General features: G+C 36.7%; 1 long non-coding RNA gene and 1 other non-coding gene across 2 annotated transcripts; one reads left to right on the forward strand and one right to left on the reverse strand.

Moving 5' to 3' along the window:
• The first annotated feature begins 5,117 nt into the window (after positions 1–5,117).
• On the forward strand, positions 5,118–5,224 carry LOC145957613 (small nucleolar RNA R71). The gene has a single exon (XR_014433656.1). It is a non-coding gene; the product is annotated as a small nucleolar RNA R71 (small nucleolar RNA).
• A 3,073-nt stretch (positions 5,225–8,297) lies between these two features.
• Positions 8,298–16,079, reverse strand: LOC145956886 (uncharacterized). Its single transcript, XR_014433226.1, has 3 exons — positions 14,766–16,079; positions 9,608–13,719; positions 8,298–8,562 (listed from the first exon to the last, which is right to left on the reverse strand). It is a non-coding gene; the product is annotated as an uncharacterized LOC145956886 (long non-coding RNA).
• Between the last annotated feature and the right edge of the window lie 10,967 nt (positions 16,080–27,046).

Below are 27,046 nucleotides of genomic sequence, written 5' to 3' on the forward strand. Positions count from 1 at the left end.
TAAACCTTAGAGTCGATGGCACAGGCGCCCAACCTTCTCCAAGTGTCAAAAACTAGAAAACTGTCTCTCCGAAAACAAAAGTCCTGTTCTAGGCTAACCTCATCTAATTTATAACCTAAAAGGGTAAAAAGGTAAAACTACCAAGATAAAAATTACAAAAATAAAAATAAAACATAAAACTTAAAAAGCTGGGACGCGAAGTGAATCACGGCCGTGACTGAGAATCACGACCGTGATCTTCTCTGGAGCACATCTATGAAGGGTCAGTGGCGTTCACGGGTGTGATTGGGAGTCACGGCCGTGATTTTCTCTGGTGAATCACGGGCGTGATTTAGAATCACGGCCGTGATTTTCCCTGTAGCTCAGCATTTCCTCTTTAATTCTTAAATCTTGATCCTGCTCAGAGAAAACACAACACATACCAAGAAAAGCATAAAATAGGAAAATGATATAAAAATTTATTAAAAACATGAAAGATATGCATGATTATGCTATGAATTCTTGTGAATTAAAGTGCTAAAATACGAGTAAAATACACAACATCAAATAACCCCAAACTTGAACTTTTGTTTGTCCTCAAACAATAATTAGCACTTTGAAAAAAAAGAATCGTCAAGAATTAACTGAGCATTTAAAATCTTCACTCTTAGTCTCACAAGGTCCAATTAGAATCTTAATCTTTCATTACTAGCGCCAACTCTTAGTTTCTAAGAGTTTCATGATGTCAAATCTTGTAAAGCTCATTAGTCAAACGAAGATAATTTAACAGAAATAATTTTTCAATGCTTGTGACACAAATAGGGGTAATATTTTTATTTTTGTTTTTGTCTCACCTAAAACATTTCCCCAGTAGCCAATCAGTGTAGAGAGGATGATAATTTCAAGAACACGTAGCCTCAAAGGGGGTCTAGCTATTTTACTAAACAATTCCCCAGTAGCTAATTAGTTCCCTTAGTTTTCTAAGGTTAAGAATATTCTCCCTCTAACCTATGACCTCAAAGGGGTGCTAGGTGATTTTTTTTTTTTTTTTTTACCCCCCAAAAGCTTTTAAGCACGAATTAAAAAGAATTTATCTTCAAGAGACTATTTTTATAATTCTCGATCATTTCAAGTCTCAATACTAAGAACCAAGTGCTAGCCACAAAACCAGCTAATTTTTCAACCTTTTGTTCTGAGACTTCAAGATTCAATTCATCACATTCAGTGTTTTCAAAGACGAACAATTTCATTAAAAATATTTACTTTTCAAACACAAATTCAAGCTGGGATTAACTGAATATGTATATATGCATGATTTTTTTTTTTTTTTTACTTTGCATGAATGAATGAAATGCGTACATCCTCCTAACCCCAAACTTAAAGATTTGCTTGTCCCGAAGCAAAGAGCTAATGAATGCATGATAGATTATTTTGACACAATTATAAAATGCATGAATATGCAACCAACCCACAACAGAAAGGAATGCTTGTCCCTAAGCATCAGAGTAAAATAAGGAATAAGAAAGATCTCACTGTGGTGGAAAATCATCTGGATACCGTTGAATGTGCCATTTATACATTTGATCAACCATGTAATTATAATGCTGCTGGCGTTCATCCATTTGTTGCAGCCGGTTATCCATTGATTGAATAGCTGCTAGGATAGCAGCATTGTCCACCTCAGGTCCAGGATGTAGAGGGGGTTGTTCAGGAGCTGCTTCCTCATCTGCAGGAGCCGCTTCCTCAGCTGCTGGAGGTCGGTCCTCTAATGGCTCCAGTGGAAACTGCCAGGTAGCCCGGTTCTTCACGGTGTATGTTGGATTTGGTAACTGGTGGTGCACTCCCGACTGGGTTACTACAAAGTAGTATTTATCATCTTCATCTTTCGCAATGCAGTTCATAGAAGAGCAGGTAGCAAAATTAATAGTACGGCTTCCAGGGAGTGGTTCTAACTGGTCCAGCCAAGCGTGATAGCCAAGGTGTTTGGCTATAGTGGTAATGAGGCCGCCATTCACAATCGCACCGTGGCTGGTATTGGAAATACTCTGGAACTGTCGTGCCAAATGACTGCCAAAATCAATAGGCTCCTCTCTGTTTTCCATCATAGCCCATAAAAGTAAAAGGTCGCTCAAACGAACCTTTCCTTCAGAATCACCTTGGGCCAAAACAGTAGATGCAATAAAGCGGTGCATAATACGGATGGCGGGATGGCGGAAAGCAGAGGAATTACATTTTCCAGCGACCCAATTACTTGTACCTGTCAAACTGTACCAAAAAGAACCAGGGTTGAAAGAACTTGGGGTTCTCGTGCTCCCTCCAGTGGGAAATCCAAAAATATTATTGAACTGAGCTAGGGTTAATTCGTGTTCTTGGTTAAACATACGGAAAGAAATCAACCCTTCAGAACAATTTGGCCCAGATAATATTTCCGTGTGGAGAGAGCTCAAGAACTCAAGAACTAGTCGAGGATAAACAACATCATTATGCATGGTAGCAAAGGTTGTCCACCCAATGTTAGTTAACATGAAATTGATATCAGCACGTAAACCCAACTTACGAATAAATGGGAAGTCGAGATACCTGGTAGGATGGATAGTGCGGAAGCGTAATACCTCGTTCCGCTCACGCTGTTCATCGTTCCGATAGAACCTCGGAGGAAGTTGCGGAATTTCACTTGCTTCTTCCTTGTAACTGTGGGTATCGGAAGCGGTGGAGGACGAACCAACGGTACGGGTGCGCTTGGGAGCCATGGATGAACGGAAGGAGTGAATGTGGGAGGAAGAGGGAAGAAGAGGAAGAAGAAGTGAGAAGCTAGGGTTTGGGAGAGAAGAAAAGAGAGAATGGGTCGTAGGTTTGAGAGAAGTGAGAATGTAAAAGGAGGGGGAAGAATATATAAGGGAAAGTGGAATTTCAAAAATCACGGGCTGTATCTGTAGGAGATCACGCCCGTGATTTATAATCACGGCCGTGATTCTCTCTGGGGTTTTCCAAAAATTTTCCAGAGAAGATCACGCCCGTGATTTAGAATCACGGTCGTGATTCTCTCTGGGGTTTTCCAAAAATTTTCCAGAGAAGATCACGCCCGTGATTTAGAATCACGGTCGTGATTCTCTCTGGGTTTTCCCAAAAATTTTTCCAAAAATTTTCCAGAGAAGATCACGCCCGTGATTTAGAATCACGGTCGTGATTCTCTCTGAAACTCTGAAATTTTTTTTTTTTTTTTTTATTATTATTATTATTTTTTTTATTTTTTTTTTTGGAATAAAATTAATGAAATGCGTACATCCTCCTAACCCCAATCTGTTGAAGGCTCAAGAAGACTTTCTACTAGAGGATCTTTTTCTTTACACGGGGGACTTGAATCGATCAAGCAAGCATAATTAGGTTGAATCCCCTCAAGATCTATGTGCTTTCCTCCAACTAGAAAATTCTCCAAGGGATCCCTCAAAATAGATCTCATGACTTCTTCCTCCATGTCTTTAGGCAATATATCAACCCTGCAGCAAATATTTTCAAGAGAAGGTTGTCTAACAGATTTAGCAATATTAAATTCCATTGTTTCATCATTAATGGATAAGGACAATTTTCCATGTTTGACATCTACTATCACGCCTGCTGTAGCCAAAAATGGTCTACCTAGTATGATTGGTATTTGTTTGTCCTCTTCCATTTCTAAAACAACAAAATCTCCCGGAATTAAAAATTTACCTATCTTAACTGGAACATCTTCTAAAATTCCTATGGGATATTTTATAGATCTATCTGCTAACTGGATTGACATTGCTGTAGGCTTTAATTCTCCCATATCTAATTTCTTGCAAATTGATAAAGGCATTAAACTGATACTTGCCCCAAGGTCACATAAGGCTTTTTCAAACCTTAGATTTCCAATGAGACAAGGTATAGAGAAACTACCAGGATCCTTAAGTTTTTTGGGCAAATTATGATGGATCAATGTAACAGTCTCTCTATCATCCAATTTCCTTCGGTTAGCTAAAAGATCCTTAAGAAATTTAGCATATGTAGGCATTTGTTGTAGAGCTTCTACAAATGGAATGTTTACATACACTTGTTTGATCATATTTAAAATTTTTTCAAATTGTCTATCAAGTTTAGTCCTTGCTAACCTTTGAGGAAAAGGAATTGGGGGGTGATAAACAGTTTGAGGCTTTGATGAAGATACTTTTTCTTTTTCTAATCTCTCCTTTTCAGGTTTTTCAACCATAGGAGAAGCGTCTTCATCAATCTCAATATTATCATTTTGATTAGACACAGGTCTGTCTAATTTCTTCCCACTGCTTAAAGTAACAGCATTAACATTTTCAGCTGGGTTTGCAACTGTTTTACCTGGGAACTTACCTGGAGAATTGTTTGAACTAGGCATCAACTGTGCAATTTGATTTTCCAGCATCTTGCTGTGGAGAGTAATATTCTCAACCTTGACAGCAAGGTTTTGAATAGAATTTGCCATTGAATCATTGGTCTGTTTTTGATTAGTGATAAAATTCTCCATAAGGTTTTCTAATCTTGAAACACTTTGTTGAATTGAGGGTGTCTGTACTGGATTTCCTTCACCATTAATGAAGTGATTGGACGGACGGAAATTAGGTTGCTGATTGCTAGTTCCTTGAACTGGGTTATTCTTCCAAGAAAAGTTAGGATGATTCTTCCAACCAGGGTTGTACGTGTTGGAATATGGATTACTCTTCTCTCTTCGAGGAGTGTCATAGAAATTATGAGAAGCTGCCACTTGTTCAGTAGTATCTTCTTCTTCTCCAGTAAAAATTGAGGTACAATCTACTGCAGTGTGCCCTTGTTCCCTACAAAGGTCACATACTTGATTTGTAGCCACTGAATTAACCTTAGCTTTTTCCATCTTGTCTAACCTTTGATTAAGAGTATCAAATTTTGCTAAGAGTAACTCAATATTGTTCACTTCATATCGCCCCGGAGTTCCTTTCCTTGCTGTGACTTCTCTTTCACTGTATTGGCTGTGATTTGAGGCTACATTTTCCAAAATAATCATGCAGTCATTAATAGGTTTCCCCATGAAAGATCCTCCAGCTGCTGAGTCTAATATCATGGTGCTTTGTTGGTCCAATCCTTCAAAGAAAAATTGGATGGTAAGCCAACGGTTGAAGCCATGTTGTGGGCATGCTTGAAGATATCCCTTGAACCGCTCCCATGCTTCATAAATAGTCTCTCCAGTGCCTTGTTGGAAATTAGTGATTTTCTTCCTCAATTCTTTAGTTTTAGAAGGAGGAAAGAATTTCTCTAGAAAAGCTCTTTCACATAATTCCCAAGTTGCTATCTTTTCTCTAGGCACTGTTCTTAGCCACACCTTTGCCTTATCTCTCAAGGTGAGTGAGAATAAGCGGAGTCGCATTCCATCAGAAACTTCATCATCAAATTGCTGGGTCTCACAGATTTCCAAGAACCCCTCTAAGTGGTCATTAGGATCTTCTGATGGTAGTCCTCCAAAGGTGTTCTGTTTGAGCATATTCACCAGAGAAGCTGGTACAGTAGCTCCAGTTCGCATCTCCCCTCCAGGTATCCCACGAGCTACGGGTGCAGAGTAATCCCGAAGCGGTAAATTATCTCGTTGTGCAGCCATGTCAAATTCTCTAGAAAGGTTTCTTTTCCTTCTCAGGAGAGTTCTTTCAATCTCAGGATCAAGTGGTGTTGGTTTCCCAAGACATAGAGATCTCTTTTGCATTAATCCTAAGGCACTGCAAAAAAAAGAAAGTGACTCGTGAAATCTGAATTGGAGAAGTAAACACTAAAAAAAAATTATTTATTTATTAAATATATTTTTTTTTTTTAAAAAAAAATTTGAATTAAAATAATTGTAATTTAAATCAAGAGACGTAGTCCCCGGCAACGGCGCCAAAAACTTGATGTATGAAAAACCGCAAGTGTACGGTTGTCGTCAAGTAATAAATATCGAATCACAGGGACTACGTGTTTGACCTAGAATTACTAGTATTTTAATTTGAATTTTAAAACAGATGGAATTTCTGTTTTGATATGATAAGATCAGATTTCATGGTAAAAGAGATAGTAATGCAATTAATGAATAAGATAAAACTTTAAGATAAGATAAGGAGATTTCCGGGAATCTAGGGTTCGCACAAAGAGTTCCAACATTATTGAATTATTATTTTCATTAATTAATTCTATTCCATCTTGAAGGTAGTCTTAACCTAATTTAATCCTTGCACCTTCTCAGGCTACGAGGACGTGTTTAATTAAAATTAATCCCTACTCTCGTGGTAATTACGTTCAATTAAACCCGTTAAGATCTTTGTTAATCTATTGCTCCTCGAAAGCTTAAATCTACTCTCGTGATTTAACACTCAAGTCTATTCCTTTAGGTTCCGATAATTAGGTTCTCCTCTCAGTTCATCCCTAATTATCTATGATTATGAAAATTAAGATTAATTGTTTATCATAATTATAATCAAGTTCTCCTCTCAGTTCATCCTTAATTAATGTTATTATGAAAACAATAATATTAAAGTTCATATATAAAATATAAAAGAACAGATCAAGAATTGAAATAAAATTAAGAAACTGAATAATGCATTAATAAAGAGGTTCTCAGAGGCTAAGCCCTGATCCCAGAAAAAGGGAAACTACTCACAGGAGTTCATAGTAGTTCTCCAAGAAGAAAAGAATAAAAGAAAAGTAAACCTTAGAGTCGATGGCACAGGCGCCCAACCTTCTCCAAGTGTCAAAAACTAGAAAACTGTCTCTCCGAAAACAAAAGTCCTGTTCTAGGCTAACCTCATCTAATTTATAACCTAAAAGGGTAAAAAGGTAAAACTACCAAGATAAAAATTACAAAAATAAAAATAAAACATAAAACTTAAAAAGCTGGGACGCGAAGTGAATCACGGCCGTGACTGAGAATCACGACCGTGATCTTCTCTGGAGCACATCTATGAAGGGTCAGTGGCGTTCACGGGTGTGATTGGGAGTCACGGCCGTGATTTTCTCTGGTGAATCACGGGCGTGATTTAGAATCACGGCCGTGATTTTCCCTGTAGCTCAGCATTTCCTCTTTAATTCTTAAATCTTGATCCTGCTCAGAGAAAACACAACACATACCAAGAAAAGCATAAAATAGGAAAATGATATAAAAATTTATTAAAAACATGAAAGATATGCATGATTATGCTATGAATTCTTGTGAATTAAAGTGCTAAAATACGAGTAAAATACACAACATCAATGTGATATATTAATTCCTAACTAGGAGGCACTGCCACCTTTACTGGAATTAATATATATTCTCCTTTATATGATTTCTTGAGTTTAATACTTATATTTGACTTTTTATGATTGATGATTTACGAATGTGAATCTTCTACCTTACGAGATTTGAAACAATTGTTTTATACATGAAAGATGTTATTAAACTATGAAAGATCTTATTTACTCAAAAAGAAAAAGAAATTATTGTTTACATTTATTGTGTATTAACGTTGGGGTAGAGGGTGTCACATCCAACGATCTCAATCCTATCTCAAAAGAAAGATAAAAGAATAAGCTATAACTCTTATGAAAACATGAGATTCTGAATAGATCCTCTTCTCAGCTAACAATTCAAAAATCACAACAGATATATTTAACGCTTATAACTAGCCTCTGATTACCAAAACAACTATAACTGAAGTTCTAAACATTCATTTTACCTGATTCTAGTGCCATTGAAAAGATCACATCCAAGACTTCAACTTCCATGAAGACCACAAAATCCAAATCTATCAATACGGTACTCCTACTAGCATAACAAAACTACAGTGAAAACATCTCCTACACTAGACAACAATAGTGCACTAACAACCCACAGAATACCTCAACCCTTCCAAACTTACTTCTTTCTACCTTAAACTCATATCCAAGCTTCCAACTACAATCCCTAAACGAAAATAATTCACCTATTCCACAAAAGACTTAGAGCTAAAATCAAATCCTCAGACAACCTAACCCCTAACAAGATTAATATGCAAGCATCAAAACTTAAGGAAATCACCAACACTTTGACCTTTCATCAAGAACACTCAAAGTTCTAATGCTCGACACATAACCTCTTGGATTCAATCATTACCACTATAACTTTCAGAAACGCCACCAATCGTAAACTCTTAATACATTCGATAAGTCAATTTCTTACCCACATCCAAGCTTCCACTAGTTGTAACGCCTAATTCTAATACCCAAATTATACAATATAAAATTATAAAATTTTATAATATTTTATAATTATATCATTAACAATATCTATATATTTATTTAATAAAAATAAAAGTAAAGAAAAGAATATCTTGTGAATTTAATACATAACATATCGTTCTAAAATATTTAGAATAACGTATTATTTTACACATTATTCCTTTTCCTTACTCTATTAATACAATATATATATTCATAACGGAAAGAAAATTACAATTAAAATAATACGATTGACAAGTAAAGTTATAACAGATCCATCAAATAGCCTCCGTATTCCAATTTCCTTCCATGTAGGACAACAGTAACAATAACAGCAAAATGATCTGGAATCTCAAGTTGATCCATCTATTTATAATATATTTAATTAAAAAAAAACAAAGAAAAGAAAGGAGTAAGAACAATATCCAATAAATACAATAATTCGAACGAATAAACATAATTATTTATCTATAAAATTTTAACATATATATATATATATAAATATATATTTATACAGATTAAATATTAGATTTTCTTGATACAATAAAATTTGAATTATACTTGTAGTGACTAGTCAGGATAAATGAGCATCATTATAACACCAACCAAAAATTATTCCACCTCCATTTCTTACTCATTTAAATCCCCAAGGTTAAACCTCCAGCTACAAATAATTCAAACTTTATCGTCTATGGCCATAGAGTATTAATTATCTTTAAAATGAGTAAAAGACATTTTAACAAATTATATTAATCATAAAAAAATTTACTCAAAATAGATTTAAGAATAATCATAGAATAAGTAATAGTAATTAAAGGTTAAACAAATATATGAGGTTAGAAACACCCCACTAAATAATAACGTAAATAAATAAACATAATAATTAAAAGTTAAATAGTTAGATGAGGTTAGGAACACCTCACTGAATAAATATAACAATAACATAGTAATTAAAAGTTAAGTAGTTAGATGAGGTTAGGAACACCTCACTGAATAAATATAACAATAACATAGTAATTAAAAGTTAAGTAGTTAGATGAGGTTAGGAACACCTCACTGAATAAATATAATAATAACATAAATAAACATTGTAATTAAAAGTTAAGTAGTTAAATGAGGTTAAGAACACCTCACTGAATAAATATAACAATAACATAGTAATTAAAAGTTAAGTAGTTAGATGAGGTTAAGAACACCTCACTGAATAAATATATAAATATAGTGCAGTTAGAAACACCTTACTGAATAAATATATAAATATAGTGCAGTTAGAAACACCTTACTGAATAAATATATAAATATAGTGAGGTTAGGGGCACCCCACTAAATAAATATAATCAAATAAATGCATAAATAATTATACATAATAGTATATAAAATTTTAAAAAGATAAGGTTCTCCTCCCCCTTACCTAGATAAGTAGGAGTTGAAACTAGTGCAATATCTCTCTAAAAACTTGGGCAGAATCTCTTCCTCTTTCTCCTTAAACAAGGCACTAGAGCAGAACCTCCTTTTCTTTCTCCTTCTCTCTCTCTTACTTTCTCTCTCTATTTCTCCAGAATTTCCTTCTCTCTAGAATTCTGAATTTTCAAAACCTTAGGCCCCTATTTATAGAAATTTTGAAGTTACTATGCACTATGCACTATTCATTAAAATAATATTATAAGTTACTATGCACTATTCATTAAAATATTCAAATTAATTATAAAATTGAACCTTGCTTCCCTCGTGCCACCCTTAGCAGCCATTTACTATTCACGTATACGTATACGTGAATAGTAAAATACGTATATGTGAATAGTAAAAATATGTATACATGAATAGTAAAAATACGTATATATGAATAGTAAAAATACGTATAAAAATATGATAAACTTTCTAATAATCTCAATAAATATTTAAAATCAAAATAACCTATTTTATTTAATAAAATTTGGAATATTACAATAATAGTAATTACCATTTTGAAAATTGGGATGTTACAATACTCCCCCCCTTTTAAGAAATTCGTCCTCGAATTTCCGCAACGAAGAGGTTTGACTATGACTTGTTCAAGATTCTTTCTAAACTTCCTAGGAAAACCCACAACAAGGTCTAGACACATTATCTCATTTCCAAATAGGAACATCTAAAGGCTACAAAAGTCCTAAAGGCTTCTGATGTTTTGTCTCAGACTTATACTATACTAAATATGAGTACACACCATCCTCTATTCCTCTCTACACTTAAGGCCACCAAAATATCTTTTTAAGATTTTGGTACATCTTAGTGATTTCTGGATGGATACTAAGAATACTCTTATGTCCTTCTTCTAGGATTGCTTTATTAAACTCTAGCACACTATGAATGTACAACCTATCCTTAAATCTTAAAATTCCATCCACTCCAAATTTAAACTCACTCTCCATACCTTAATTCAACTTCTCTACTTCTATTCTCATCTTAGACCATCACGCTTCTGCTGCGCCACTCTGATACATTTTAGTAACTCCTAAATAAATGTGAAGAGTATTCTTATGTCCTTTCAAGTTTACTTAGCATTCAAATTTGCTCCTTAAAACAATATTGATTCTACTCAGAAATGATTATACGTACTACTACCAATCTTCTCTATTTGATTCCCTAAGAAAGGATCTGACTCCTAGGCTTCTCTAATCTCATCCATTAATTTACTAGTCACTTTAAATATAATCAATTCAATGCTCCTAAGGATAATCTCAAACACCAATCATAAGTCTTAAATTCTTCAATCAAATCCAACCCTTAAATCATCAAAAGTGATATATCAAAGATCAACATAATTAAGGCGTCTGTCACAATATTAAGATTATTTCTAAAGATTAACCACCTAAGCGTAAGTTCACTACATGTACATATCAGATCTCTAATTTCACCACTCCATTTACACCCAAGTTAAACTCTTATTCATCACTTTATCTTATAGCCTCATATCTTATCACCAAATGAATCAACTAATTATGCTTTTCCAATTTCTTTCAAGAATTCACTTGTTACTCAAGTCATACCTAGTTTCACACTACTAGGAGTAATCTAAAAAAATCCATTTCTCTAATCATAAAGGAAGATAAATATAAAGGTTTACTACTCAAAACATCGGTTGCCATAATGGCTTGGCCGAATAATCAATAAGATCAAAATCTTATTTCTCAACGAATTCTAACTATTTCTTTTGGTTAATAGATATTTAAAGCTATTATGATCGCTAAATACCTCAAGCTTAGAATCATATACGTAGTGTTTTCAAATCTTAGTATTCATATTAAAACTGCTAACTCAAAGTTATGGGTAAAGTAATTCCTCTCATGAATTTTCAGTTGCCTAGAATCATAAGCTTCTACCTTTCTTCTTGCCACAACACTCTTCCTGATCCTATCTTTAGAAGCATAACTATATACCACAAAAGTCTTGCTAAAATCTAGTAGTATTAACCAATCTTTCCTTAAGAGTTTGAAAACAACCTTCTCCTTTGTTATCCCACACAAAGGCAACTATTTCTTAGTCAATCCAGTCAGAAGTAGGCGATAAAATGTTTTGGGTACTTAAAATAAACATAGGTCCAGAAATTCCTGATATGGGTTAGCCTTTCAAACTACTGTTGAATTCATGGGTAGGCAAACGACAACTTAGTGAACTGAAACGTCTTATTAGCTAGAGGAAAAGAAAGCAAAAGCGATTCCTGTAGTAGAGGCGAGTGAAATGAGAGTAGCCTAAACTTCTAACTGCTACCTTAGACATTTACTTAATAAATCTCCTATAAATTATCCTAAGAAAACTCTTAATTTTACTAATTGAATTAGGTAACTCTCACTTAAGCACAACTTCTACCTTAGATAGCTCTATGTTATACCTTCGCAAGAAATTACATAGCCTAGAACACTCACCTCATACAATCATAATCTAGCTAAGTTTATCTTAGATATATCTTCACACTTAACTCTTAATATGATGGTATCACATCCTAAGGTCAAAACCTCTCATTAACACACAAATATCCACTAATTGATCCATAAGGTCACATACTTGCATATCAATTCATATTAGAATACCTCCTTCACCTATATCATCCCTAAATATGTATGAATTTATCACCATGAACCAATCATATCATTTGAATCAACCTTTCAGTGACCAGACCTTAAAACATCATCAAATCCATTTTTATCCTTGTTATGCCTAAAATCTCAAAAACATCATGATAGCATATATCTACCTGACACACAAAGTTATACTCATCCAAATGATCTCAAACCTATCTCAAACGAAAGGTAAATGAATAAGCTACAATTCTTATGAAGGCATAAGATTTCAAAAAGATCACCTTCCTAACTAAAAATTCAGAAATCATTTCAAGTATATTCAGTTCTTATAACTAAACTTTTGATCACCAGAGCCGTCATAACTAAGGTTTTAGACCTCCGTTTTATCTTATTACAGTTCTATTGGAAAGATAATATCAAAAGCCACAACTCTCATGATGACCACAAAATCTGATTCTGTCAATATGATACTCATACTGACACAACAAAATTTCGACGAAAATAATCCCCATATCATATAGCATTAGTGTACTAACATTTCACAAAATACCTTAACCATTCCAAACTCACTCCTTTCCACCTTAAACTCATATTCAAGCTTTCCATTACAATCTTAGACCAAAACAGCTCACAAAGGACTTAGAGAATAAAATTCACATACTACCTAAACCATAAAAGTTAACATGCACGCACCAATACTCAAGGAACATTCCAATCTCTCATCAAAATATCAAAACTCCAATTCTCAGATACAACCACCTTTGATTCAATTGCTTACTACTATAGATTCCTAAATTCCATTAACCGTAAACTCTTGAAAAATCATCCAAATCTAAGGTCTCAATAATTTCTAGTTGATTATCAAGGCTTTGTCCGTACTATTGGTACATAAGCTCACCATACGAGTGATACTACTCAATCACTACTTCTTACGTAAGTAAAAAGTATCAAACATATAAGCAATTATGAAAAGATCAATCAAAAATAGCATCATCAATCATCTCATCACATTATTAATCTACCAAACAAGCATGGTAGACTCATAACTCACGGCCGATTGGATCGGCCTGCTCTGATACCAAATGTAACGCCTAATTCTAATACCCAAATTATACAATATAAAATTATAAAATTTTATAATATTTTATAATTATATCATTAACAATATCTATATATTTATTTAATAAAAATAAAAGTAAAGAAAAGAATATCTTGTGAATTTAATACATAACATATCGTTCTAAAATATTTAGAATAACGTATTATTTTACACATTATTCCTTTTCCTTACTCTATTAATACAATATATATATTCATAACGGAAAGAAAATTACAATTAAAATAATACGATTGACAAGTAAAGTTATAACAGATCCATCAAATAGCCTCCGTATTCCAATTTCCTTCCATGTAGGACAACAGTAACAATAACAGCAAAATGATCTGGAATCTCAAGTTGATCCATCTATTTATAATATATTTAATTAAAAAAAAAACAAAGAAAAGAAAGGAGTAAGAACAATATCCAATAAATACAATAATTCGAACGAATAAACATAATTATTTATCTATAAAATTTTAACATATATATATATATATAAATATATATTTATACAGATTAAATATTAGATTTTCTTGATACAATAAAATTTGAATTATACTTGTAGTGACTAGTCAGGATAAATGAGCATCATTATAACACCAACCAAAAATTATTCCACCTCCATTTCTTACTCATTTAAATCCCCAAGGTTAAACCTCCAGCTACAAATAATTCAAACTTTATCGTCTATGGCCATAGAGTATTAATTATCTTTAAAATGAGTAAAAGACATTTTAACAAATTATATTAATCATAAAAAAATTTACTCAAAATAGATTTAAGAATAATCATAGAATAAGTAATAGTAATTAAAGGTTAAACAAATATATGAGGTTAGAAACACCCCACTAAATAATAACGTAAATAAATAAACATAATAATTAAAAGTTAAATAGTTAGATGAGGTTAGGAACACCTCACTGAATAAATATAACAATAACATAGTAATTAAAAGTTAAGTAGTTAGATGAGGTTAGGAACACCTCACTGAATAAATATAACAATAACATAGTAATTAAAAGTTAAGTAGTTAGATGAGGTTAGGAACACCTCACTGAATAAATATAATAATAACATAAATAAACATTGTAATTAAAAGTTAAGTAGTTAAATGAGGTTAAGAACACCTCACTGAATAAATATAACAATAACATAGTAATTAAAAGTTAAGTAGTTAGATGAGGTTAAGAACACCTCACTGAATAAATATATAAATATAGTGCAGTTAGAAACACCTTACTGAATAAATATATAAATATAGTGCAGTTAGAAACACCTTACTGAATAAATATATAAATATAGTGAGGTTAGGGGCACCCCACTAAATAAATATAATCAAATAAATGCATAAATAATTATACATAATAGTATATAAAATTTTAAAAAGATAAGGTTCTCCTCCCCCTTACCTAGATAAGTAGGAGTTGAAACTAGTGCAATATCTCTCTAAAAACTTGGGCAGAATCTCTTCCTCTTTCTCCTTAAACAAGGCACTAGAGCAGAACCTCCTTTTCTTTCTCCTTCTCTCTCTCTTACTTTCTCTCTCTATTTCTCCAGAATTTCCTTCTCTCTAGAATTCTGAATTTTCAAAACCTTAGGCCCCTATTTATAGAAATTTTGAAGTTACTATGCACTATGCACTATTCATTAAAATAATATTATAAGTTACTATGCACTATTCATTAAAATATTCAAATTAATTATAAAATTGAACCTTGCTTCCCTCGTGCCACCCTTAGCAGCCATTTACTATTCACGTATACGTATACGTGAATAGTAAAATACGTATATGTGAATAGTAAAAATATGTATACATGAATAGTAAAAATACGTATATATGAATAGTAAAAATACGTATAAAAATATGATAAACTTTCTAATAATCTCAATAAATATTTAAAATCAAAATAACCTATTTTATTTAATAAAATTTGGAATATTACAATAATAGTAATTACCATTTTGAAAATTGGGATGTTACACTAGTTCTAGTTGGTTAGCAAGATACTTCGTCTACTACCACTACTTGCACCTATGCTCGCAACACGAGCGATGCCACCCAACCACTACTTCTTACATAAGCAAGAAGTATCAAAATAATTAAGCAATCATGAGATTAAGAAAGAGCAATCAAAAATAGCATCATCAAGTTATATCATGTCTATCAGACAAATCCTGAGAACACAATGCACACAAATAAATAACAATAACATAATCAATCATCACATTAGCACATCAATAAGCTTCACACTCAATGCATTCCATCATTCATCTATCGAACAAGCATAGTAGACTCACAACTCACGGCCGATTGGATTGACCTGCTCTGATACCACTAAATGTGACACCCTTACTACTCCAACACATATATAATATAATTTAATTAAGAAGAATAAACTTTCAAAGGGTTCGTAAAAGGGTTCACATAAAAATTCGAAACTGTTCTTTCTTCAATATAAGAAAATGACTGAAAAATAAAACTTGAAAGGTAAAATTTAAGAGTTTACAATTTTAAACACATTTATTACAATACCAAATCCATATAAATATTCTGTCCTAAAAATCCTCTGCCCCGATGTCACATTATCAGAGCATTCCCATAATTTAACTGTTGACATTCTAGATTCCACTCGTAGCCGGATCTTCTTCACCTAAAATATCCACAGTTTATACGGTGAGAAAAGAAAATATCTATATGCAAAGTACATACAAACACATCACAATATAATCTCATCATAATTCATTATTTAATTATATATATATATATATATATATATATATATATATATATATATCAATCATTCATCATCTTCACATCTCAATTCACATTTAACATATCACATTTCACATACATATCTCAATCCATCATAATCCACACCAATTATACAATTTACAACATCATTTCCATATTCATAATTCATGTCAATCTTACAATTAACACTATGCCAAGACCTCGCCACATCTGACACAAGTGATACAGGTTAATTGCCTCCCACACCAAACCAGGGTCACGCCCTCCCTGTAGCATCACTTACCCAGGGGCCGTGCCATCCCTAGTCATTAAGAAGTACGCTCGTCCCTGAAGCATCACCTACCCAGGGTTCGTATCATCCCTGATCATCCGGGAGTACGCTCGTCCTTGAAACATCAACTACCAGGGTTCGTATCATCCTTGATCCTTTAGTGTGAGGAACCACAATCAAATTACAATCCATACAGTCTCTTGCAATTAACCCTATGCCAGGGCTGCCATAATCAACATAAGTGGTGTGTGTTAACTGTCTTACTCATCCCACACCATGCTAGGGTCACGCCCTCCCTGTAGCACCACTTACCCAGGGGCCGTGCCATCCCTAGTCATTGATGTGAGGCACCATAATCACAATCATAATCACATTCATACAACATCTCATCTCATAATTCAAATTCACATCACGTACACAATTCCACCTCACATACACAACAGATAAGCCCAACAAAATAAGGGTTTACACACCCCTCAAGTAATTCACATCAAGATCATTCATTCTTATCAATCAATACAATAATAACATTCATAAATTAATATTATAAACAATGGAATTATCAATTTAATATAATTCAGCATAAACAGTAAAACCCTTAATTAAAACCTATCTCACAGACACTTTTCTACAATTTCGTTCTCTCTCCCAGATCATCATTCTTACAAATTATTAGCATATTTATAATCCTCAACACATACCGAATCTAATGGTATCATTAATTGCTCAAACAGAAATAATTCAACTTTTCCAAAACCTAGCCTACATGCACTTTTCTATAATTTCGTTCTCTCTCCCAGAGCATTATTTTTACAAATAAATCATATATTCGTACTCCTAAATTCATACAGAATCAAATAATGCCAATAATTTTTCAAACAGAAATAATTATAAAATTGCTCATAATCCTAAGGGTTCTTCTTCTACCCAATTTCCTCATGTAACTCCACATATAAATAATCTCTTTTTCCCCCGTACCTGGATACATAGGAACTCGGGCAGAACCTCCTCTTTTTCCTTAAATAAGGATCGGAACTAAGACTGGAGCAGAACCTCATCCTCTGAGTTCCCCTTGGTCTTCAGAGAGAAGAAGAGGAACGAAAGAGAGAACAGAAGAGAAGAGAGAGTGAGAATGAGAGGTGTGTAGAAATGAGAGGATTTGAGGCCTATTTATAGGATTTTTCGCCCACCTACCACTACGGCCCGTTCCAAAATCGGAACGGCCCGTTCTGGGCCCTTCAAACCTACGTAAATTTTTCAACCGGAACGGCCCGTTCCCAAACTAGAACGGCCCGTTCTCAAACCCAGCAGAACGGCCAGTTCTGCTTCCAGAACGGCCCGTTCTCCAAACCAGAATGGCCCGTTCTCCCTCTGGAACGGCCTGTTCTCGAAACCGGAACGGTCCGTTCTCCCTCCAGAACGGCCCGTTTTGCTTCTCAAATTTTGGGCCTTTAACTTATTCCAGAACGGCCTGTTTCACTTTTGAAACGGCCCGTTCTGGGAAACGAATTGGGCCTACGGCCCATTGAAAATTGGGTTGTTACAACCACTAGGTTGTAAGAATGGAAGCCATTCTTGGTTTTCAAGAAATACTTGAAATTATGAAGGATGGCATTCGTGAGAGAGATGAAGCTACAACCAAGAAGAAAGATTACAAGGCTTCATGCCTTCTTCACCAATGTGTGGACCTTGTTAATTTTGAGAAGATCTCTAAAGCCAATTCAGCCAAAGAGGTTTGAGACATTTTGCAAAAAGCATATAGAGGTGCTGAGAAGGCCAAGAAAGTTAAGTTATAATATCTTAGATGACATGTCGCCACCGGCCCGAACGGGCCTCGGCGGTCGCGAAGACGGTCGAGCTCGCTTATTATTTTAGTTTTGAAAATGTATTGGATTATTAGAACGACTTGTTCTCAAACTGAGACCTTGTCGATCTTATCCAATTTATTTATTAAAAGTCTCACTAATCCATATTAATCCCAAGCGGGACCCTCCATGGATTAGTGGTTATCGCAAAAGGAGGGTTCGTGGAGTCGCCACCAATGTTTTACTCAAAACATTGGAAAAAGGGATAAGGCAATTGATTTTATAAATCAACTTTGGCCATTACAACCAGAGTCGGGTAAGGGAGTCGGTTACGCGTGGGGAAGGTGTTAGCACCCCACAGCGCCCCTTTCGGGTTCCCTATGACAGATTATTTCTAAAATAATAGCGTAAAATTACTAAATTACCCCTATTTATTATAAGCGATTATAAATTAACTATCTACATGATGACAGTTTAAATATGCACACAGAAAGCAGTAAAAGGAAGGATTTAAGAAAAAACCTTTTGAAGCGTGCTTTTATATATTGAGTAAAACTGGGAAGCTTTTTGGCGTTCCCTCGCTCTACAAGCTCGCTCGCTCTCTCCTATAAAATTTTGACTATGGAAATCCGGAGGATTTCCCTTCGACTAGGTTCGAATCTCCAAGCTAAGTGCTCGGAATTCCAGAACTTCGTCGGATCGACTCCCAGAGAGATTTCTAGGGCAGAACACTGCTCAAAAACCCCAGAATACTCAAGGAGGGAGTCAAAACTGAGTGTGAAAGTGTGGAATGACGTCCAATTGACGTCATATTTATAGGGAATAGGCGCAATACGGCCTACAGAAGCAATACGGCCGTATTGAAATTTTTGAACTTCAATACGGCCGTATTGAGTTCAATACGGCTGTATTGAAGCTTCAATACGGCCGTATTGATTTCAGTACGGCCGTATTGAAGTTTCTGAAACTTCAATACGCCGTATTGAGTTCACTGCGGCCGTATTGAAGCTTCAATACGGCCGTATTAAGTTCAGTACGGCCGTATTGGGCTTCATTCCCTCCACTTCCTTATTTTGAGCTATTCTAAGACCTCTAGACCTACAGAGAACCCTCCTAGGGCCTTCCAGGAGTCCTTCTGGCTGATCTTCCTTCAGTCTTCGAGAGTCTTCAAGCTTTATTTCCGACCCGGACAATTTTAGGGGTCTACAGCTGCCCCCCCTTTACTTACTCGGACGGCCTTTTGGTGTATCGGCTGACAAGTAAAGGAGTTGACCCAATTGTCCGGGTGATGCGCCGACCTTCTGACTTGTAGCGTCTTCCGGTGGAAAATTGTCGAGTAGCCTCTCCAGGTTTTGCTTTGCTTGCTGCCCAAGCTGGAAGCTGTGAGTACCGCCTCTCCAGGCTTAGCTTCACTCTTTGTTCGAGCCGGAAGCTAAGTACCCTTGTGACAACGGTAGCAGTGTGAGTTTCGCCTCTCCAGGCTTAGTCTCGCTCTTTGTTCGAGCCGGAAACTAAGCACCTTTGTGACGACGGTGAGCAGTGTGAGTTTCGCCTCTCCAGGCTTTGCTTTGCTTGCTGCCCAAGCTGGAAGCTGTGAGTACCGCCTCTCCAGGCTTAGCTTCACTCTTTGTTCGAGCCGGAAGCTAAGTACCCTTGTGACAACGGTAAGCAGTGAGTACCTCCTTTCCAGAGATAGCTTCGCTCATTGCTCGAGCCGGAAGCTGCATACCTCCGTGTTTGTGACGACGGGGTAGCGTGAATATTTCCTTTTCAGGGATTTGTGATGATTTTGTCTCCACAGTCCACGATGCTGCTTCGACGGTTGTTTTTTGATTTTTGTGCCACTGAGGGCTGGATAACGCAGGGATCCGTCTAGGGGATGTGCAGTTACTCATAGGTTTTTTGTGTCCCAACTTTCCATTGCGTAGTTGGTGCCCACTGGGGAATTTCTGATTCCTTAGGGATGCAGACACAAAGATGCTCTTTCTGATGTGAGCGGTGCCTTATGATTGGCTGACGTCCTTTCGACGTTGGTGGAGTATCCCGGTTATCCTTGTTCGGGTAATTCTTTTTGATTTTCTGATTTTTTGCTGCCTCTGTGTAGGCTGTTATCCGCTGGGGATTCTGGATGTTGATTTTGTCTCCACAGTCCACGATGCTGCTTCGACGATTGTTTTTGATTTTGTGCCACTGAGGGCTGGATAACGCAGGGATCCGTCTAGGGGATGTGCAGTCATTCACAGGTTCCTGTGCCCCAACTTGCATTGCATTGTTGGTACCCTTGGGGAATTTCTGACTCCTTGGGGTATAGACACAGATGCTCTTTCTCTCTGAGTTGAGCAATGCCTTATGTTTGGCTGACGTCCTTTTGACGTAGGTGGAGTATCCCGGTTATCCTTATTCGGGTAACTCTTTTTGATTTTCTGATTTTTTGCTGCCTCTGTGTAGGCTGTTATCCGCTGGGGATTCTGGATGTTGATTTTGTCTCCACAGTCCACGATGCTGCTTTGACGATTGTTTTTGATTTTGTGCCACTGAGGGCTGGATAACGCAGGGATCCGTCTAGGGGATGTGCAGTCATTCACAGGTTCCTGTGCCCCAACTTGCATTGCATTGTTGGTACCCTTGGGGAATTTCTGACTCCTTGGGGTATAGACACAGATGCTCTTTCTCTCTGAGTTGAGCAATGCCTTATGTTTGGCTGACGTCCTTTTGACGTAGGTGGAGTATCCCGGTTATCCTTATTCGGGTAACTCTTTTTAATTTTTGGATTTTGTTGCCTCTGTGTAGGCTGTTATCCACTGGGGGATTTTGTCGTTGATTTTGATTAGCCTCTTCTGTTAGGCATATTACCTTGATGTTCAATGATTGGCTGAGAGCCAGATTCCACTTGGGGAATGATTATTGATCTTTTTATGATTTTTCCTTTTGAAGGAGTGCCTCTTATGTAGGCGACTGAGGAATTGGAGTTCAGTGTTCGGCTGAGTGCCAAATTCCGCTTGGGGAATAGTTATTGATGTTTTTTTTTATTTTTCTCCTTTTGCAGGGATGCCTCTGAGTAGGCGATTGGGGAATGAGGGATCTTATGTATCCCAGAGTATTATTTAGGAAGCCTCTGCAGGCTTAGCCTCACTCAACACTTGAGTTGGAGAGCTATCTTCACTGAGGAAGTGTTAAGTCCTTTGACTTGTATATACTGTTTGGATGATCGCACTTCCATTGGGGATTGCGTCGATTTTGCTTTGATAGCTCTCGCTGGGGATTTTTCCGTGAGCTTGAGCTGAGGTTCCCTCTGGGGAGTATTATTTCTGCGAGCCTCTCCAGGCTCAGTTATTCTACATACTGTGGAGGATGTGGAGTATTATTTTGGTAAGCCTCTCCAGGCTTAGTTATTCGGTACAAATTGTTTGTTGGATTTTCTATATCCTTGCCTTTTTTATTTTCGGCTTTTTCTGTATTTTGCCTTTTCTTCTGATTTGGCTTTTTCTGTATTTTGCCTTTTTTATGTTTTTGGCTTTTGCTGTACAGAAATTAAAAGTGCTAAAGAAATTAAATTCAGTTATTATGAGAGAGTATTATTTCGGCAAGCCTCTCCAGGCTCAGTTATTTTGTAGGAGTATTATTTCGGCAAGCCTCTCCAGGCTCAATTATTCTGAGAGTATTTTTTTCGGCAAGCCTCTCCAGGCTCAGTTATTCTGAGAGTATTCTTTCGGCAAGCCTCTCCAGGCTCAGTTATTCTGAGAGTATTCTTTCGGCAAGCCTCTCCAGGCTCAGTTATTCTGAGAGTATTCTTTCGGCAAGCCTCTCCAGGCTCAGTTATTCTGAGAGTATTCTTTCGGCAAGCCTCTCCAGGCTCAGTTATTTTGAGAGTATTCTTTCGGCAAACCTCTCCAGGCTCAGTTATTTTGAGAGTATTCTTTCGGCAAGCCTCTCCAGGCTCAGTTATTTTGTATGACGCTGTTGATTTTCTGAATCTTTGCATTTTGTTTGCTGCTGTCATACACAAGCAATTCTTCCTATTTTTTCTAATTTATGTAGTTGCCTCATGACGAGGTCTTTGAAAATTTCTTTATGGCCAATACGGCCGCATCCATTTCAGTATGCCCGTATTGAATTGAAAATTTGTTCATAACCCTAATTTTGGTACGGGCGTACTGAACATGATACAGGCGTATTGTTTTTTCTGAAGTTTATATATTTTTTGTTTTTTCAATAAACAGAGAATAAGTGATCTTCCAGTACACCTATCATCTGTATGCATGTATGCAGTATGATGCACCTAATTCTATTTGATTCTTTTTTCAAAAGAATTAACCGATGCGTTTTTGTGTTTGGATTTTGCCATTCCTCCAGACGGACTGTGCTCTGCCGATTTCTGTTACCGAGGAATGATGCGTATTATATTTGAGATTTGGTGTCATCAACCAAATGATCCTTCCCTTTCTTTAGAAGATGTGTCAACCCTCCTATTGACCACTATATCTCCATGTTTCCACTAGATTATTCAAAAATCGTTGGGACAAGAGAGAAAAGAAGGAAAGGGTATATTTTTCAAAAGTTTGTGTTTTAGAGGGGATTATTTTATTTTTTGAAAAATGGTTTTTTGTAAGAATGGCTGGCCATGGTAGGCTTATGTGTTTAGGCTTGTTCGATTAAACACTTATGAGGTTAAGCACATCTTTGTTATTAATGATTGTGTTTTGACAACTTGGATAGCTTTTCTTGAGCCCCTTGTTGAATTCAATTGATGGTACCATCATGGATTTATTTTGTTTTTTTCTTTTTTTGACGGCCCTAACTTTTGCCTAAAACACCCATTTGTGATGTCTTAGCGGGCTTTTGTTTTTGTTCATTATTTTGTAACCCTAATTTTTGCCTAGGTCACCCTTTTGTGGGATTCCTAGCGGGTCTTTTGCTCTTATTTTTGTGCAGCCCCCTTTTTGGGTTTCCTGCCGAGCTTTTTTGTTTTTTAGGATTTTTGTCCTGAATGGATTTCTTTTTATCCATGACGGCACTTATTGAGGCCAAGAAAAGGTGCTCCAAGTTGACACACACACTTCCACATAAAAATGATGTGGGTTTATTGATTATTAAGACGATTTTAACCTCATTTATGCTTATTCAAACAGGGTTAAATAATGTGGTTTAGAATTTTATTGCGAGCAAGAAAAGAAGCAATAAAGAATTAATGAAGAATGATTTTATTATAATCATAATGGAAACATGTGCCCTATCGAGGCTCGGGGGTCGGGCTGTCCCCGAGGAGTGATCTCTAATAGTCACTGAGTCTATACATCCCTATCGGAAGGAGAAAAACATTTTGACGACGACGACCGGCCTTGACGCTTGTGAACCGGCCTTCCTAAAGATCTGGCTTAAAGAACGTCGAGAAGGATCTTGATTCCTCTTCGTTCTTTGATCTTTGTTAGGGTTGTATCCTAACCCTTGTTTCCCCGGATTATCCTTGATAATGGGTAGCTCCGGGATTCCTTGGGAGTCCTTGCCTAATCCTTGTCCTGGCAAGTATCCGTTCTTGGTGAGCATGGAGGCTACCTTCTTCATTTCTCGGGGAAATGTTTCGACATTGGCGATTTCCAATGCTTGGAAGGCGGTTTCTAAAGCTTCCTCCGCTGCATCCACGTAAGGTATGGTGGATGGTTTGCTGATGAGTATGTCATCTTCAGCTTGTACAGTCACCAGTTTGTCACCCACTATGAACTTGACTTTCTGGTGGAGCGTAGAGGGTACAGCTTTCGCATCATGAATCCAAGGTCGGCCGAGGAGACAGCTGTATGCGGGAGTAATGTCCATCACTTGGAATTCGACATTAAAGATAGTGGGTCCAATTTGGATTGGAAGATTGATCTCTCCCACCACTTCTCTTTTAGATCCATCGAAGGCTCGAACGATCATGTTGTTGGCGCATTTGGATTCCCTTGATTGCCACTTGCTCGAGCGCTTTTTTTTTTTTTTTTTTTTTTTTTTTTTTTGGCATTACGTTCAAGGAAGATCCATTATCTACCAAGACTTTAGCGATGTGATACTCCTTGCACTTTATAGAGATGTGCAAGGGCTTGTTGTGGTTTGATCCCTCGGCGGGGATTTCTTCATCGATGAAGGTGAGGTGGTCATTAGCCTTGATGTGACTAACAATCCCCTCAAACTCGTCTTGGGAGATAGTGTGCGACACATATGCCTTGTTCAAGACTTTCAACAGATCTTGTCGATGCGGTTCGGAGCTTCGGATCAACGACGACAGCGTAATCTTTGCTGGCGTCTTATGAAGTTGATCCTCGGTGGAGTACTCGCTCTGTCGGATATACTTTAACAGCTCGTCTGTCTCCTCCTCAGATTCTTTTTCCTCGGTTTTATTTTCTTCTTTTCCTTTATTCTTGGGGGCTTTATCATAAAGATCTTCGGGAGTGTAGATCCTGCCACTCCTAGTTATGCCCCCAAGTCCAGCGATGTTGGAGGTATCGCTGTCGGCAGAAGAGTGGATGTCGTATATCCACGGCACAGCCTTATTTGATTCGTAAGGGAAAGGCCTTGGAACTGTGATCCTTAATGGTGTTGGACCTTCCCCTTTGTTTGTCTGATTACCAACAACGGAGTTGACGTATGCTCGCTTGGCATGGTTGTTGGCTTACACTTGATAACGAACGGCGTGCGATCCATTCTTTGAACATACGCATCGATTATTTCTTTCTTTTTATTAATATTTATTAATGGAATACTAGGAGAGATGTATGAAATGAATAACTCCTAGATCCCTCCATGATCTATATGCATGATATGAGATGATGGTGGTGAATATGCATGCATTATGTTTATTCAACTAAGCATTATCATGTTTTTAGGATGTCCCTAAGATGATGCATGATATTGCTTGGTTTGGATAAATGACCCCTTTTTTTCTTTTTTTGGGTATTTTTATTTTATATATTTTTTGTATTTTTTGGGTGAAAAGGGAAACTACCTATATGAATGTGATGAAGGTAGATGTTAACACCGTATAATGGAAGATTTTTATTCCTATTTATTCTTATTTTTAAAAGAATAGGAATGTTGTATGTTTAAAGAAATGCAATGTATGCTCAAACAATTTCACATAAACAATGCACAAACAATTCACTCATCCACGAACAGTCACGAGCGAATCACGAGGTAGGGGTCTCCTGCAGAAAAGTGCATATTCAAGGTGGATCTAACTGTTCTCACCGGTCTGAGGCCCCCAAGGTGCCCCCATTATAGGGACCCAATTCCTCTCGTCGTGGGTCGATGGAAAGTTCCAACGCACCGTCGGACTTAAGTTCATGGTTATCACCTTGAGTGATGTTTTTCCGACAACGGTCTCGTAGGCTCCTATAGACCCATTCAACCGGCCGTACTAACATCCACTCCCTATGGATTACCACTCATGCCCCCGGGTATAGAGGGAACTGTTGTGTGCAAAGGTTTGTGTGCAATTTTTATTTCAAACAATTGCGGAAATTTAAACAAACAACAGTTATTTAAAGCCAAATATATAAAGCATGTTATCATACAAGCAAGGGGTAATGAAGTAATTTTAACTATTATTTGTTAAAAATAATCTGTCACTAAATGGGACTGACTCTCGAAGCTTCCCCAGTGGAGTCGCCATCTGTCGCCACCGGCCCGAACGGGCCTCGGCGGTCGCGAAGACGGTCGAGCTCGCTTATTATTTTAGTTTTGAAAATGTATTGGATTATTAGAACGACTTGTTCTCAAACTGAGACCTTGTCGATCTTATCCAATTTATTTATTAAAAGTCTCACTAATCCATATTAATCCCAAGCGGGACCCTCCATGGATTAGTGGTTATCGCAAAAGGAGGGTTCGTGGAGTCGCCACCAATGTTTTACTCAAAACATTGGAAAAAGGGATAAGGCAATTGATTTTATAAATCAACTTTGGCCATTACAACCAGAGTCGGGTAAGGGAGTCGGTTACGCGTGGGGAAGGTGTTAGCACCCCACAGCGCCCCTTTCGGGTTCCCTATGACAGATTATTTCTAAAATAATAGCGTAAAATTACTAAATTACCCCTATTTATTATAAGCGATTATAAATTAACTATCTACATGATGACAGTTTAAATATGCACACAGAAAGCAGTAAAAGGAAGGATTTAAGAAAAAACCTTTTGAAGCGTGCTTTTATATATTGAGTAAAACTGGGAAGCTTTTTGGCGTTCCCTCGCTCTACAAGCTCGCTCGCTCTCTCCTATAAAATTTTGACTATGGAAATCCGGAGGATTTCCCTTCGACTAGGTTCGAATCTCCAAGCTAAGTGCTCGGAATTCCAGAACTTCGTCGGATCGACTCCCAGAGAGATTTCTAGGGCAGAACACTGCTCAAAAACCCCAGAATACTCTAGGAGGGAGTCAAAACTGAGTGTGAAAGTGTGGAATGACGTCCAATTGACGTCATATTTATAGGGAATAGGCGCAATACGGCCTACAGAAGCAATACGGCCGTATTGAAATTTTTGAACTTCAATACGGCCGTATTGAGTTCAATACGGCTGTATTGAAGCTTCAATACGGCCGTATTGATTTCAGTACGGCCGTATTGAAGTTTCTGAAACTTCAATACGCCGTATTGAGTTCACTGCGGCCGTATTGAAGCTTCAATACGGCCGTATTAAGTTCAGTACGGCCGTATTGGGCTTCATTCCCTCCACTTCCTTATTTTGAGCTATTCTAAGACCTCTAGACCTACAGAGAACCCTCCTAGGGCCTTCCAGGAGTCCTTCTGGCTGATCTTCCTTCAGTCTTCGAGAGTCTTCAAGCTTTATTTCCGACCCGGACAATTTTAGGGGTCTACATGACAGTATAAGATAC

Source organism: Cajanus cajan, chromosome 4 (assembly GCF_000230855.2).
Source record: "Cajanus cajan strain Asha chromosome 4, NIPB_CcT2T_4, whole genome shotgun sequence".
Taxonomy (NCBI): Eukaryota; Viridiplantae; Streptophyta; class Magnoliopsida; order Fabales; family Fabaceae; genus Cajanus; species Cajanus cajan.